The sequence below is a fragment of the Hyperoodon ampullatus genome (assembly GCF_949752795.1).
Source record: "Hyperoodon ampullatus genome assembly, chromosome: 5".
In the NCBI taxonomy this organism is placed as follows: domain Eukaryota; kingdom Metazoa; phylum Chordata; class Mammalia; order Artiodactyla; family Ziphiidae; genus Hyperoodon; species Hyperoodon ampullatus.
The window spans coordinates 36,218,130-36,232,980 of record NC_136918.1 but is presented as its reverse complement, the minus strand read 5'-3'; positions in this window follow the sequence as shown (position 1 = coordinate 36,232,980).

Sequence of the window (14,851 nt, the reverse complement as noted above, 5' to 3'; positions counted from 1 at the left end):
AATGTTCGCCCAAATCCTATAAATCCAAAGCTACACATTCAAACACCAGATGTGTGTGCTCTGGGAATGCAAGGGGAAGGATGATGTTTCAAGTTAGTAAAATATCGAGTACAAGGCATAAACTGTTAGAGAAGTGGCAGATTCCAGGAGCACAAGGGGTTAACTGCCCCATCCCCACCTGGGGCCTCAGTGCCTCAAGTGTAATGCTGTTCAATGTACTGTGATTTCAACATGACTGGTCACAACATAGCTACATTCAAAGAACAGAAATTGGGCTTCCCTGGTGGCGCAGTGGTTGAGAGTCCACCTGCCGATGCAGGGGACACGGGTTCGTGCCCTGGGCCGGGAAGATCCCACATGCCGCAGAGCGGCTGGGCCCGTGAGCCGTGGCCGCTGAGCCTGCGCATCCGGAGCCTGTGCTCCGCAGCGGGAGAGGCCACAACAGTGAGAGGCCCGCATACCGCAAAAAAAAAAAAAAAAAAAAAAAGAACAGAAATTGTCCAACTCCTCTCGTCCCAGCCACCACAACTCCAGTTCCTCACAGTTCTGACTCAAGCTTTCTTACCTCTCTCAGAGAATTAGAACACTTGTTAGAGCAAAACTAATAAGTGGGCTAGTGCCAGTGGCGTGCTGCCACTGACAAAAGGGGTGTGTACCACCGCTGGCATTGGTTACATTGCTACATACATATAATTAGCCAGAGCAACCCTCCCCTCCACCCATGGAACAGGTGACCTGCCAGGCAACTTCTGGCAAAGAAGTTCCACAGAAATGACCACCAGGCATGCAGAGACCACCAGTCTTCTGATGGACATAACAGCCCTCACTGTTCTCCTCAGCTGATTCCATAATTGGCCGCTGAAAGGGGCCTGGGTGGGCAAGGGCACTGCCACAGAGCTGTCGGCAGCTTGCCAACATGACTCGAAGGCAGCCGAGGTGGGTGGCACTATGGAGATAAGCAGTTCACACTTCCCCATCCTTCCCCCCAAACCCTAACTTGGAAACACAAGGTACTTTGGGATCTGAAATCAGCCTCCCGCAGCTGCTCTGCTCTGGATTGTGCTTTGCCAACTGCTTCCTTGGGGCCATCCCTCAAGGAGTGGTTGGGTTTTGCCTTTTAGCTCACTATAGGTCACAGCAAGACATTTGGCCACACAATCAAACAGGGAGGACCTCCTATATCAGGAGTCATGATCTTACAGAGCCATAAGAACCTTAAGGATTCTATAAAGGACTCACCCAGGGTGACACAGCCAGCTTGCAGAACAAGAATTCAAACAGGTCTCCTGAAGCAGTGTTTCTCAAACTTGTGAAACCAGGATCCATGGTCAGAAATACATTTAACCTCATTACCAATGAGTGAGTGAAATGTAGACATACATGTGATTGAAACAGACATGGCATGACACAGTATTACCCTTTCCAAATGCTATGCTCTGTTTTCTTTTCTGTTGTTGTTATTATTATCATTATTTTTTGGCCGCACCATGCAGCTTGCAGGATCTTAGTTCCCTAACCAGGGATTGAATCCGGGCCCTTGGCAGTGAGAGTGCGGAGTCCTAACTGCTGGACCATCAGGGAGCTCCCTCTGTTATTATTTTTAAAAAGCTTTTCTGACCTACTAAATTGGTCTATGACCCACTAATGAGTCACAGCTTGCAGTTTGAAGAGGCCCATATACATAAGCAAAAACTCCTTGTGCTATTTCATTTTGAACCATCTGGCTCATTTTTAACTAGGTACATAGTAAAAATTTCTGAAAATAAGAGTATAATCAGCCCTCTGTATCAGCCCTCTTCCTCTGTCTTCAAAGCCAATGATGTACAGTGCTGTGTCCATACTTCTATAGCCATGTCTCCCTCTGACCACAGTCAGGAAAGGTTATCTACCTTTAAGGAGTCATGTGATTAGGTGGGGACCACTTGAATAATCCAGAATAATCTCTGCACCTCAAGGTCCTTAATCACATCTGCAAAGTCCCTTGGTCATATGAGGTGGTATATTCATAGGTTCCAGGGATTAGAAAATGGACATGTTTGGGTAGGGTATTATTCTGCCTACAACAAATGACCTGATCTGACTTAGGTTTTACCAGGATAACCCTGAGTGCTCTGTGGGGAATAAACTGTAGGGGACAAGGGTGGAAGCAGGGAGAACAAGTAGGAGGCTATTAGAATAATCCAGGTGAGAGCTGATCAAGGCCTGAGTGCCAGCAGTAGAGGTGGTGACATGTAGTCTAATTCTGGTTGTTTTGTGCAGGTAGAGCTGACATGATTTGCTGATGGATTGGATGTCGGGTATGAGAGGAGGGTGTCAAGGATAACTCCAAGGATGACACTCTCCCCCCCACCCCCTTAGAGTACTTGACATATGTTGTGTTGATTTGTTTAACTATCTTCCCTGTAAGACTGAAAGTTCTAAGGGAGAAGGGCTCAAATCTGGCTTGTTCATTGTTGTATTCTCACATCAAGGAGTGCATAGAACATAGCGATACAGCTCATAACTGCTATTTATTGAGCTGTTGCTACGTGTCAGGCACTTAACATAACCTCATTTAATCATCAGAACAGCCTTATGAGGTAGGTACTATTATTATCCTCATTTACTAAGTGAGGAAACTGAGGCCCAGAGAAATGAAATGACATACACCAGTGAATACAAGGGTGGAATTCAAATCCATATTGAGAGGCTTCCCTAGTGGTGCAGTGGTTAAGAATCCACCTGCCAATGCACGGGATATGGGTTTGATCCCTGGTCCGGGAAGATTCCCACATGCCACGGAGCTACTAAGCCCGTGTGCACAACTACTGAGCCTGCGCTCTAGAGCCCACAAGCCACAACTACTGAAGCCCTTGCACCTAGAGCCCGTGCTCCGCAACAAGAGAAGCCACTGCAGTGAGGCAATGAGAAGCCTGCGCACCACAACAAAAGAGTACACCCCGCTCGCCGCAACTGGAGAAGGCCCACATGCAGCAATGAAGACCCAACGCAGCCAAAAATTAAAAATTAAAAAAAAAATAAAACAAATCCATATTGAATAAATGAAATAAAATAATTCTTTCAAGATAAGCAAACATTTGGGTTTAGCTAAATATTCTAACCACATATGAAATGGGAGACGGAGAAAAGGACATAGATTTACAAATATTTCAAAGTTTTAGCTGTAGAAAAATCATGTAAAAAAATAACAAATGTTAGTGTCACTAACTTAAGGGTTCTCAAACTATAGTCCATCTTAGCTGTGGTTTGGTTACTGTGATGACTTATACAGACAGTAATTTCAAAAATGTTTTATAACCAATCCGGAGGCAGAGAAGAGAAAAACAGATGACATCAGGCAGACCATGGGGCACAGTAAAAAACGTCCAGACATGAGAGTAAAGAGGGAGGAATTTTAGTCTTACTTTAGTCCCATCCACTCATTAGCCAATACTCTTAGGTATTTATTTCATCTTTCTGAGACCATCTCAACTATAAAAACGATACAGTATTTTCTGTCTTACTACCCCGTAGACTCTTGGGAGAAACTAAATTTATTCATTCAGTAGATACAGAGCACCTACTATGTGTGCCTGGCATTGCTCTAGACACCAGGAACACGTCATGAACAAGACAGACAAAATCCTTGCCCTCATGGGGTTTGCATTCTAGTGGAAAGGAGGATTGGCAAAAGTAAGAACAAATAAGTAGATAATTTCAAGAGTAATACACACCCTGAAGAAAAATAAAAGAGGACAGGGGTTATAGAGTGATCAGGGAAGAGGTAACATCAGACAGAGACTTGAATATAAAGAAAGAAAGCTAGACAGTGATCTGGGGAAAAGGAAGTCCAGGCAGGGCGAACAGAATTTAAGTTCCTGAGGTCAGAATGAACTGGGGGTTCCCATGTGAGGAATAGCCAGGAGTGAGCACGGGGGGATAGTGGTAGATGATGCTACAGAGATAGGCAGGGGACAGGTCATGCATAGCTTTGCAGGCCATGGCAGAGAGCTGGGGTTTTATTGTGCATGTGGTACGAAGATAATGAAAGCAAAAATATGCAAAGAGCAACACAAATAGTAGACAACGGAGGTGTAACATGGACTTTGGCAGCAATATGGCACATCTGTTAAGAAGAGCATGGGCTCTAGAGGCTGCCTGGTTGGAATCTTGGGTGCACCACTTACTGTGTGTGGCCTTGGATAGGATACTTAATTTCTTAGTGCCTCAATTTCCTCACTTGTAAAATAGCAGTAGTAATAATACCTACCATATTAGGGTTGTTTTGAAGATTAAATGAGATATTACACATATAACCCTCAGAATACTTTCTAGAATTAAGTGCTCAATAAATGTTAGCCATTATTACTATCAGTTACCAAGTTTTACAACTAATTGAGTTCATTAAGGTAGACTTCACTAATTCAGAATCTGCAAGTTATTTTTTAAACAGAAAATTTACATATAAAGAAAAAACATTTTTAGGGCTTCCCCGGTGGTGCAGTGGCTGGGAGTCCGCCTGCCAATGCGGGGGACATGGGTTCGAGCCCTGGTCCGGGAGGATCCTGCATGCCGCGGAGCAGCTGGGCCCTTGCGCCACCACTGCTGAGCCTGCACTCTGGAGCCCACGAGCCGCAACTGCTGAGGCCTGTGTGCCTGCAGCCTGTGTTCTGCAACGGGAGAGGCCACTGCAGTGAGAGGCCCGCACACTGCAGCAGGGAAGTGGCTCCTGCTCGCCACAGCTAGAGGGGGCCTGCACACAGCAACGGAGACCCAACACAGCCAAAAATAAATAAATAAAATAAATTTTAAAAAAAGAAAAAACATTTTTAAACAGGAAAACTAAATGCATATTTCTTCTATATAAAGAATTCAGACAATAAATGAAATTAGCCTCCCTGAAGGTTCTGAATGTGCTTATTTATAAAAGGTTTGAATAAGCACACTGAAGGGCTTTATCTGCTTGTTGTTCCTTCCTTTGGGGGACCAGCCCTCCCTCTTCCACAGTGATTCTTCTTGGTCTGTGTAGTCCTGGTGAGGAGTGAAGATGAGATCCAGCTTTGCCCGGAGTCCTCCATCCGCACCCTGTCTTCTCCATTCCTGCCTCCTTTCTCCAACGTACACACACAGTGATTGTTCGAAGAAGGAGCAGCACAAGACTCAGACTGGGCCAAATCAGAGTCCTCCTTGGGAGTTTTTCAGAGAATGCTCTCTCTTTCTGGCATCTCAAGCCTCTAAGGATGACATAGACCAGGAAGTAGCAGCCAACTCTACCACCAGGTGGAGAGAATGAGGCCAGCACAGAGAGAAACAGAGTCAAAAGATAGAGACAGCCCTGCTGAGAATTCAGCCACAACTAAAGTCAGCTCTATGTACCTCTGGACTTTACAGTTATGTGAAACATAAATTCCTATTTTGCTTAAGGATTTGGTTTCTTTGCACCAAAAGACTTGATATACATACCTTCTCTGAAAGATGCTCTCTGATTTTCTAAGATATCTGTAATAGTCTGCATCTATATAACATTCTTTATAAGATGCTTCAAGAACCTGACCAAAAAAAAAAAAAATCATTACGGATGTTATACAATGTGTAAGGATGAAAGTTAGAAATCAGTTGTCAGGTTAGCTGATAACCCAAGGCAGGCACAAACTTCATCAATATTTTTGGTAACCCACGTTTTCAGATCTACAGTGGACCTCATGCTAGTTATTGGAGTCACCTTAGGAATGAACTATGTCATGTTAAGTTTTCATTGTATTTGTTACTTTTCAGGGAAAGTGATTTCAGTCTCAGTAAAACCTAATACATGTAGTAGTATCACAGTGGTGCTATTTTTGCCCTCTTTGTGTAATAATAAAAAGGCATCGTCTGTTTTCAACAGTCTAAAGGGATTCCATATCCACAAATTCACCCTATTTCATATTTTAGTAACTTTTCCCTTACTTTCAGTGTTTAGCAAAATCTTGTTTTCGTTTGAATGTAAGAAGGAAATTGGAGTAATGTGTAATTGAAGCAAACCAGATTAAGAACCAAGCTATTCTAAAACCCAGCTGCCAACCAGCTACTCAGTCACGCACCCTACTTAATATGTTCTCTTGGAATTGAATAGCAGCCAAAACCAAATTCTCTTCAAAACTGGATTAAGATGCATGTGGATAACAAAATGCTCTTAAACAAGCCTTCCCATATCAGTACATAACTTGGGAGGAAAGAGGCAGATGAAAAATCCCTGGGAATTTATGAAAACTCGGCAGAGATGTGTATCATTTAGGTTATGCAAGAAACTATCCTAATAATAAATGAGCACACTGAAAAAGTCCTTGTGTAACACATAGCATATTTTACCACCATTTGAAAAGTATGTAAAAATGTTTTTTGTTTTTATTTTTAACCTTTCTAAATTCAGGCACACAATGCCTTCAAGAAGCTATTTTTGGTGCTGGTACAGTGTTCTGACACTTTCTCCCTGAGTAAAATTGACACATCTGCTGAAATTAACATTTTTATCTCCATGGACCCACGAGTTCCTGAGAAATATAAAATATCATTGCATTTTTCTGCTAACCAGCATTTGGAAGCAGACAGCTATTCAAGCCAAATCTACTCCAGTCCTCTGAGAGAGGGACCTTGTTATCACTAATCCACATCTCCTTTGAATACTGTAAGGCCTTACACAGGGTGAATAAACTCAGCTCAAACTAAACCAAATAGATGTGTCTGTGGTGCCCCAAATCCCATGTGTTGGGATCTGCATATAGATAATACCTTGGCAATCCAGCAAGTTTGTTTGATGCCCAGATCTAGAGAGGAAGGAAGAACAGTGCAACTGTAATGTTTCCTTACATCTAATACAGAAACAGGTCCAAGGCACTGGAATCTATGCAAAATGTTCTCTTGTTCCCTCTACCCACATCTCCTTTTAATTGACCTTAGGGCTCCATCATTACAGATTGGAATCACAATCTAACGTTTCACTAGTCAATATACCTCAAGACTCAAGAATAATTAAACATTTGTCATGCACTTTCCTATGTGTTAGAAATACAAGAAAGATGTATTTAGTCCAAGGGAATAGAAGACAGGTACATAAATAATTATAACACAGAGCAGAATGTGGTAAGGGAGAAATAAGTATAATGTAACAGGGATTCAAAGGAAAAAAACCACCACATATGAAAAAGCTTAATGAAAGAAGTGAATCTTGACCTAAAAGACAGGAAAGATCAGAATGACAGAGGCTGATAGAGAAAAGAAAAAGAAGGTGAGAAAGCCCGAGCTATGTTAGTGAAAAAAGAGCAGTCTAGCTTCACGCAAACCAAGGGAATATATAGAGGGTAGTAAGAAAGGACCTAAGGGTGAACTGAGTTTTGATTTTATCCAGTAGGCTGTAGGGAGCCAGGGCCCTCCAAACCAGGAGTACCTTAATGCATGATTAGGTTTGTCTTAAAAGAAAATTAACATCCAGGAATAGGATGGATGTAGATTAGCAAGGGTGACAGAGGAAGGACTGAAGGAATGAGACTAGTTGGAGGGTAGATAATAAAGGATCAGAGTGAGAAGAGTTACAGAGAAGTTAGAAAAGGACAGATTCAAGAGATATTTTAAAGGTAATATTGACAGAGCTTAGTAATTTATAAGATGTTAGGGTAAGGGCAGGGAGGGCATCAAAGATGGCTTTGCATAGCATGGGTGACAGGAAGACACTGCTCCACAATTATGGCATGGTTTGGTACGGAAATTTTATGAGTTTAGTTTTGTACACATTGAGCTTAAACAAAAGAATGTAAACTTAAAGTTTGCTTTTACTCAGATATCCTTTAGAAAAATTTTGCTTTGACTGCTGAGTTCCAAAATTAGCTCTGAGCTGTCTAGCTCCGTGCTCAAGTGTTTTGTTTTGGGGCGTTGGAATATCCCCCTTCTCTAAGATCTGCCACTTTTACTGTCCAAAATTTCATTTAACAAAAGATAGGTGATGGTAATTTAAATGTTTTTCTCAGTAGCCTTTTTTTTTCTTGCTGTCAGTAGGTATTTTAATTTTCATTATAACTAAATTTTGGATGCAATAACTTTTGTTAATAAAACGTGTGAACAAAGAAGCATAACGTCTGGGGTTCTAACTTAATATATATCAAAGCCTCTGACTCTAAAAAAGATTTCTTAGTTGTTGTGCCATCTGTTTAGAGACTAATTAATGGTTTAAAATAGATGATCTTTTGAAGGCAAATGACATCAAAATCTATATTAATATATTAATATAGATCATAAACCTACACACAGAAAACAATGATATGCTTTAGGCATTGCATTAAACAAACAGGCTGAGATGATGCCACGATGAATGAACATTATGTGTATGTTATAATTTGTACAGATAAGGAGGTAGGTACTTCAAAGAACAGTAAGGCAGGGTTATTTATTAGGTACTTTCGTAAGTCTCTTTGCAAATGTTACTGCTGATGATTAATTTTTAAACTTTATCTAGTCATATGTGCATTTTTAACCTATATACAAAGATGAACCTTCTCTATCTCCTAAGTCTAAACATTTTCTAAAATATAATTATAAACATACAAATCTCTGCTCCACTTCGCCTATTGTTCTATCCCCATATTCCCTTTCACAACGAAATTTCTTGAACAAGCTGCCCACACATGCAATATCCATTTCCGTGCCTTGTACTCGTTCCTCAGCCCCCTGCAATATGGCTTCCACCTTCACAAGGCCAATGAAGTCAATTCTCACCAAAATCATCCTCATCTAGGTGACCCTAAATCAATGAAGAAATGAGTTAATTTATCTAATATACTTAGTAGAGTATCTGAAATATTCAAGATATGTTCCAAACTTCTGTCTTTTCTTGGTACCTTCTGACTATACGTAAATCCAGCAAATGATCTTTCCATCATTCAAAATAATTGAAAAGTCATCACATTTTCACTCACTTGTATTTATATAACTAAACAAGAAAAATAGCTAAAAGAAGAATAAGGTAAAGTATACCCTTCCATTTTAATTCTTCAGGAAAATCTCATCAACATATGTAATATAATTTTCTGGAATTTGGGCAGAAGAGAAGCCAAGTATTCAGTCTGGTTCTCAAAATTTGTAACTTTTTTGATTCATGTTCTGGCTGGACCACAGAATCTGACAACTGATATCTTTTCAAAAGTGTTAAAAGACCTTCCTAAGATAGGTAGGGCTGGAAGAAGTTCAAGGACTATTACATTACAGTAACAACCCATTCACCCTGGTGTGAGCTTTTTGGCAATTACAGCCAGAAACAAAGACAGGAAGCTGGAAATGAAACAAGCCTCTTGGCATCAAGGAAAACAGTCACAAAGGCCTCATCCAGAAACTGGTAACTACCCTCAGATGTCTTGCTTTTTTAAAAAGACCAGCATGTTAAAGGCTTGGGAAAAATCCCTTCAATGTGCTCTTGAGGGCAAGACTGTATTTCAGACAGTACAATAATCAATGTTGATAAGAACAAACCAGTCAGTAAGTAAAGATTATGTTTGGGATCCTTGTTATGTGAATCTTGGACAATGCACCATTCTTTAGCAAGATTTACTTCCAAAATGCTTATAGGTACAAACTTCCAGCTATAAAATAAATAAGTCACAGGGATGTAATGCATATATAGGGAATACAGTCAATAATATTACAACAACTTTGTATGGTGATGGATGGGAACTGGTCTTGCTGCTGTGATCACTTTATAATGTATAAAAATACTGAATCACTGCTGCACACCTGAAACTAATACAATATCATATGTTAATTATACACGTATGACATGTATCATTGAGTGTATCATTATAACAACAAAAAAGGCAGAGTTTGGGTAACTCAGTTTTGAGAAATTTTACTTGGGGGAAGAGCTCATTTTCAGATAATCCTGAATAATGAGTTTAATAATTCTTAACTCCCTCCAGTATGAAAAAATATAACCACCAAGCCTAGACAAGGCCACAGTTGTTCAATCCAAGGAGAGATTTATTGTGAAAATAGAGTCAGAGAAACTAGATTCTAGACTCTGTGCCAAAAACCAGCTGGGTAATCTTGACTTCTCTTTGCTTTGGTTGACTTCTCTGAAAAACAAGGATATTAGACTAATTGATTTCTAAAAATCTTTTCCAGTTCTAATATTCAAGCATTAAGTATATGATGATGCTAAAGAGTAACGGGAAGGACAAGTTAAATCACATTATAAACAATTATCTTCCTTTTATTCATTCAATAAACATTTATTGAAGCTTCTATAGAGATGACCTATATACCAAGCTCTGAGAATACTGTAGTAAGTAAAAGATCCTGCCTTGAGCTTTCTGTTTAGAGGGAGGGTCAGGCAACAACAAAGCAAACCAACCAGATAAGAAAACAAGAGTCTGAGAATAATAGGAAAGACATCTTTTTTAGATAAGATGGTCAGGGAATGGCACCTCTGGAGAGGTCATGTCTGAACCTAAATAATGAAAAGAAAAGCCATATGAAGAATTAGTGAAGAGCATTTCAGGAAGAGTAACCTTTAATGCCTAGGCCCTAAAAAAGGGGGAAAACTCAGTAAACTTGAGAAAATGAAAAAAAAAGTATGACTATAATTAAGCAGGAGAGTGGCATGAGAAGATTTGCAGAGATATTTGGGGGTCAGTACACACAGTCTTGTTAAGCCATTCTAAGAAATCTGGACTCATTCTTGAATAAGAATGGTAGAGAAATCACAGAAGGGCTTTAAGTAGGGCAGCAACACTTGCTGTTATAAAAGATGGATTGGAAAGGGACAGAATGGAAGTGGGGAAATCAAGTACTTAGGAGGCTGTGGTAGGAGTATAGGCAAAGTATGATGGTGGTTTGACTATGATACTGTAGTAGGGATTGGAGAAGGGGAGAGATTTAAGATATATCATGGAGGTAGAATCAAAAGGGTTTTCTAATGGATTGTTTTCACATATTTGAGAGAATGAAGGGAATCAAAGTTGAGAAATAATATGGTGCTAAGTTATTGATTTTGGGAGAATGTTTTGGGTGGGGAATAGAGCAATTAAGAATAATTAGAGGAGGGCTTCCCTGGTGGTGCAGTGGTTGAGAGTCCGCCTGCCGATGCAGGGGACATGGGTTCGTGCCCCGGTCCGGGAAGATCCCACATGCCGCGGAGCGGCTGGGCCCGTGAGCCATGGCCGCTGAGCCTGCGCGTCCGGAGCCTGTGCTCTGCAACGGGAGAGGCCACAACAGTGAGAGGCCACAACAGTGAGAGGTCCGCGTACCGCAAAAAAAAAAAAAAAAAAAGAATAATTAGAGGAAAAATAAAGAGCTCAGTCTTAGATGTGGTGTTTGATAGATGTGAGACATCTTATGTAAGCAATAGATATCTGAACCCTCTGTTCTTATATCTTTTGATTTTGGTCACAGTAATTGCATACCTTTTTTTCTAAGAACCATCTTCTATTTACCTTTCTATGTACATTACCCAGCAAATTCTTGGGGTCACAGTTGGTGCTTAATACATATTTAATAATCTTCTCAAAAATAAACATCTTTCCCCCTAAACTCTACATTTATCAGTGTGCCCTCATCCAGACTGTAAAATTTCAGAAGATTCTAGTCCACGTCTTCCAAACAGCGCTTGAAGCTTAGAATAGAGAATACTATTCTGGGTCGAATTCACTTTGCAGTCTGACCAATTTCCCACTATGCTCCCCCCCAATTCCCCCACCCCTGGGCTGGTTTTAAAATTCCTAGATTGAATTCTATACTTTGTCATTTGCCATAAAAAAAAACTCAAGATACTCCTACTTGGACAAGCGGGGACTGCTTTTCAAAGTTAGCACTGAACCAGAGCACATTTCCTGATAGCTTCAAACTACAGTAGGACTCCCATAATTGTGGTCTTGACCCAGACCCTCTCAACCCACCCCTTTTCCCCAATAACCTGATTTAGGGATAACTAAAAATGGCAGCAGAAGGTTAACTGGCAACAATCCACTAATTTGCTTTAACTTTTAAAATCCAACATTTTGGATTAAGTTTTGTTAAAAAAAAAAGGTCATTTAACATTTTTGATTTCTGTGGGAACTTTCTAGCTTGCTTAGTAACAATTTTGTCTTAGGTCACTAAGAAATCTTACCTTCAGGAAAATGGCATAAGTAATCTGCTAAATAACGAAGTCTTGCTAATAATAATTAGCCCGGGCTTCCCTACCAGAAAGGCCTCTTCAGAATGACTAGAGAAGGTAAGTGTGTAGCTTACTCCTTCCTTGTCCGCCCCCCCCAGTGTGCTCTCTGCTCTGTATGTACATGTAACTTTTAAAATATTTAAAGGGGGGGCAAGAGTCTCACGTCCGTATTTCCCAATTAGCTTGGCATGATGCCGTACAATAAAGTGCTTATTTTTCACATGGGAATCTCTTTTACAAATGAAGATGAAAAAATATATATTATCTTTTAAGTAATTGCTTATGTGATACTGCAGATACTAGGGAGTATAACTAAACAAGAATATTTAAACTTTCTTCTTCCTATGCATGTTACTTAGGTCTATTGCTGGTTAACACTTTTTCAGGCTGTATGATTTATTAGATCAAGGCACACTGCAAAGCTGCTTATAATCCCTTTGCCTAAAAAGTGAGGTCAAATGATATTAAGATGCCAAAGATCAGCCTGCACAATCCTCTTCTACTTCTAGTCAACAATCCAAAATAATTAAATGGAAAAGAAAAATGTGTATTTTCTTCCAATTACAATAATTCCCATTGGTAACAGAAATGAAATGCTAAACACTCACTTGGCAGACTTACCGAAAAAAATTGCAGGTCGGGCAGTTGAGATAAAATCATGACTGAACACTTGCCAAATCCACCCTCACTTACCTCCTCTCAGCATTACCTCCTAACAATAATTCCTCAAATAAAAGACTAGATGAGTCAACCCCAAATTTAAAGTGTAGGAGCCAAAAACCCCCCAATATCCCCCCCAAACACGGGGGCAGCTAACCAAGGCTTGGGGGTGTAAGCCACAGACCAGAGACACTTGCTATCTTCTCTTTTATTTTCTCAATGAGTAGCAGATGTGCTCTCGTCAACCAGTTATGTGAACTGATGGGAAGGACAAGGCATTTTGGAAATTTGCTTAGAGCAGCAAGTCTTTGAGTAATAGTCGTATCAATACTAAACCACAGCAGCTTATAACCAAACACATCAACCACACCCTCATCTGTCCCGGATATGTATTTTACAGTTTCTTGCATAAGTTACCAAAAATTAAAGTCTTATATCTGGCAAATTATATACAATCTGTAATGTGCAGTTATTGCTACCGTGTCTTCCCTCTTTCAATGGTAAACTGTTCTCTTCTTTCAGGAGGAAGTTCAACTTTCATATATTAGAGATCCCAGACTATTTCTCTACTCCTATTTGGGATTCTACTTGAGGGAAAAGGGGGTTGGGAGTGGTTGTGAAATGTTTGATAAATACTAGGTTAAACCAAGTTTTAAACAGTTCCTTAAGCAGGATGTCTCAGACTCTTTAATATGATGATGTGCATTATTATAAATCTCTGGGAGGTAGGGGAATAAAGCATATAGCACGTGCAAAGCACATTTGCTCATGGAATCCTTTTCAAGGAACATGTGGGATTGAGGGTTTCACGGAACACACTGGGAAATGCTGCCTTAGGTATATGTTAGTTTTGACAGGCTAGCTTGGTACTTTGTAACACAGAGTCTATGAAAAAAAAATCATTTTTTGAGTTTGAAACATTCTGTTTAGAAACAAACTTGTGGAACGCAACCAAATCACATGCATTTAGACATCTCCAGCCACTGTATAATTGTACTTTTGAGATTTTTCCTCAATGGTATATAAACCTCAAACAAAATTTCCAAATTTCTTCAGATTAAAGTAAAAAACAAAAACTCAAACTAAACACCTGAAAAATGTTACTCCTAAAGCACACGATGTGTATCAATAATCCAAATAAAGTTTACTTGTAAGGTACAACTGCAAAAATGAGGGAATTTCTACATCTAAAAAGGCATGGATAAACAGTATGAAATTTAGTTACATCTGGATTTGAATCCTGTCAACTGGCATGTATGAGACATTGAGACTGAAGAATTTGGCCAAGAGCATTTTCCTCACTTACAAAGGGCTGATAAGATACCTGTTCTGCGTGGTTGTTTTGAGGATTATATATTGGACACCTAGCACAATGCTGGGCGACTAAACAAACTACTCTGCCACAGTGTAGTTCAAGACTCTCTCCTGGTATCCAGAACATTTAGCCAATGGAACACGATAGCTGGGTAACAAGAAAATAAAATCCACACACAATCAATTGTCATATTACTGTATTTTATTACAATATGTTCGGTGTACTAATTTAAGAGGAAAAAATGTAAACAAAACGGAAGTCTAGGGAAAAATGGCACTTTGCTTTAATCTTCAATTTAAAGTTATTTTTAACAATCCATTTATACCATTATATGTCTCAGATTTTAAAGAGCATCATTGCTGAATTTCAGACTGAAAAATAGACAGAAAAGATGACATCAGAGGAGTTAAGCAGAGAAGAGATATTGATTAAAAAATTGAAAGTAAAATCTACTTTGGCTAGAACTGAACACCGACAGATAACTTTCTCCAAAGGAAAATCTAACTTGAGTCATGAAGGTCCATTTTTTGTATAGTTCAATACTGTGTCAATTAGGAATTCATGACGATGAACAGTTTTACTCAGTCACATTTGACTACCTAAAATCCTAATGAGCATGCTATTTGCCATGTCTTATTCCTCTGACATAACTATCTACTTCCTGAAACCAGAAATGCGAGTTTGCCTGTGATTTAAGTTTCAAGAAATAGTTTGTAGAAAAC